Source organism: Dipodomys merriami, unplaced genomic scaffold, assembly GCF_024711535.1.
Source record: "Dipodomys merriami isolate MVZ:Mamm:240054 unplaced genomic scaffold, mDipMer1.0.p SCAF_11, whole genome shotgun sequence".
Lineage (NCBI taxonomy): Eukaryota > Metazoa > Chordata > Mammalia > Rodentia > Heteromyidae > Dipodomys > Dipodomys merriami.
Genome location: NW_027202382.1, coordinates 43,999,574 through 44,001,945, shown reverse-complemented (window position 1 = coordinate 44,001,945; position 2,372 = coordinate 43,999,574). Strand labels below are relative to the sequence as shown.

General features: G+C 60.2%; 1 non-coding gene across 1 annotated transcript; it reads right to left on the bottom strand.

Moving 5' to 3' along the window:
- Positions 1 to 970: 970 nt before the first annotated feature.
- Trnar-ccg (transfer RNA arginine (anticodon CCG)) lies at positions 971 to 1,043 on the bottom strand. Its single transcript has one exon. It is a non-coding gene; the product is annotated as a tRNA-Arg (tRNA).
- Positions 1,044 to 2,372: the final 1,329 nt, after the last annotated feature.

Genomic DNA, 2,372 nt, shown 5'->3' with positions numbered 1-2,372 from the left:
CCGGCAAGCTGGGCCCCGGGGCCTAGCCACACCCTGGCCTGCCCCTGCCTGAGGCTGGCCTGCCCCTGCCTGAGGCTGGCCTGCCCCTGCCTGAGGCTGGCCTGCCCCTGCCTGAGGCTGGCCTGCCCCTGCCTGAGGCTGGCCTGCCCCTGCCTGAGGCGTGGCCGTGTCATTCCCCCCCCCCATTTTCTGAGCGCTGTCAGGTGCTGATGGTGGGCAGGGGGACCCCACAGAGCCCGCACTAGCAACTGGCCAGCAGCAGCAGTGTGGACAAGGTGCGCACCTTTCCCAAAGTGGGGATCCAGACTGAGGCTGGGGGGGGGCTGGAGCCACAGCCTGGTCTCCTGCCTGTGCCCCTGCCGTGGCACCGCTGCTGGGCTCTGCTTTGGCTGTTGGTCCTGGGTCACAGGGGTAACCGCTCTCACAGGTGTAATTGGGGCCCCCAAATTTGGTCAATTGTAGGGCTTGAACTCAGGGCCTGGACGCTGTCCCTGAGGGTTTTGTTTTCTCAAGGCTAGTGCTCGCCTACGTTAAGCCACAGCTCCCCTTCTGGTTTCCTGGTGGTTAATCGGAGATAAGAGTCTCCAGAACTCTCCTGCTTGGGCTGGGTTTGAACTGCGATCCTCAGATCTCAGCCTCCTGAGTAGCTAGGCTGACAGGCGCGAGCCACGGCCCCCTGCAGGCCTCAACTCTTCTTGCCAGTCTAAGCTCCCGGTTGTGACTCTAAGCTTCAGGCTCACGGATGCGTGCTCCGGCCTGCTCCCACCAGAGCCCGGAAAGCTTCAACAGATGTGCCTCTTGATCCAGCTGTGCCTGAAACCCATGTTTGGGTTTCCACTGTGTCATTGCTAGAGGCTACAGTTCCTATTGGGATTAGATTTTCTGTCTGAAAAACAGGTAAAACACCTCCTTTTGAAGTCTACTTTATTGTCCATTTCCATCTTTTTCCTCAACCAAAACTAGTGTCACACGACCCAGATGGGACTCGAACCCACAATCCCCAGCTCCGGAGGCTGATGCCTTATCCATTAGGCCACTGGGCCAGCACAGGAGCTGTGTCCTCACACTGTCTTCTTCTGTGACTGGGAGAGTTCAAACAGATAAGAGGAATTCACTGGATGCGGCCACGGCTGTTCGTGGGAGGGCAGAGGGAGGGCTGGGTCCTCCTGCGCGGGCTCAGCGGTGTGTAGCATGTGAATGGCGTGGGCTTCCACTCTGACATTCCCTTCCCCGAGAGCTCCAGGCTGGCCCCCGGCCCACCTTTGTGCTTCTGTTCCTTTCTCGGGCTGGCGTGCTTTGCTAGGGTCAGCCTCCGCTGGATCACAGGTGTGCCCACCGCACCAGCTTCAGATGTGTGTGTGTCTTTCCTTTTTCAGTGGTTCATTGGAGATAAGAAGCTCACAGACTTTCCTGCCTGGGCTGGCTTTGAACCGTGGTCTTCAGACCTCAGTCTCCTGGGCAGTTAGGATTGCAGCCTGAGCTACTGGCGCCCAGCGCTGTCCTGAGGTCGAGGCGGCCTCCTCCAAACCTCGCTTCCTCCAGCGGAGTCTCGGGAGTCCAGGAGCCATGGCTTCCTGCTCCGTGGGGCTGCGCTGGTCCTGAACCCCGATGGGGAGGGCGGAGGTGGCGATGGAGCCTTTCCACTGGCTCCTGGATCACTACCCAAGCCACAAACATCCCCAGCCTCAGTTTCCCCTCTGGGTGCTGTGAATGGGGCCAACTGCTTCCCAGGGCATTCTGGGACCAGCCCCGACCTCGAGGCAGAGCGAAGCCCCTGCAGGGAGACTTGCCCTTCACACCCTTCTCCTGAACCCCCAGCCTCACATGCAGCCCCACATTCGTCTGCTCCCCACGCCAGCTGTGCCGGGCCCCGCAGGCCCCCTCGGCGTGGGCAGGCCGACTGGATGCCCCGGCTGGTCCTTCCTTCCTGCTCATTGATCCAACCTCAGGCTCCCCTCTCCCACAGGCGCTCCTCTGAAGGATGGAAAAATCGATATGTGTGGAAGAGAGCGTAGGGAGGAGGCTGGCAGCGTGAGAGGAGTCCAGGGTGGGGGACAGGTGCCTGTGGGTCCCAGGCCCGCGCCGGTCCTCGCCCAGGGGTGTGTGTGTGTGTGTGTGGTTTGTTTTCCGATGATCAAAGCTCCCAGTGTTTGTTGTGGAGCGTGAACACTGGCCTCTGTACCCAGGGCTGGCCTCCCAGCCTCCTTTCTCTGTGTGGTCAGTGGCCAATGCGCTCTTTTTGTGTGTGAGAATGTCAGTACCGGGGCCTTGAACTCCAGGCCTGACCTCTGTCCTTGAGCCTTTTCACTCAAGGCTGGAATTCTACCACTTGAGCCCCAGCTCCACTTCCAGCTTGTTGAGGATCCAACGTA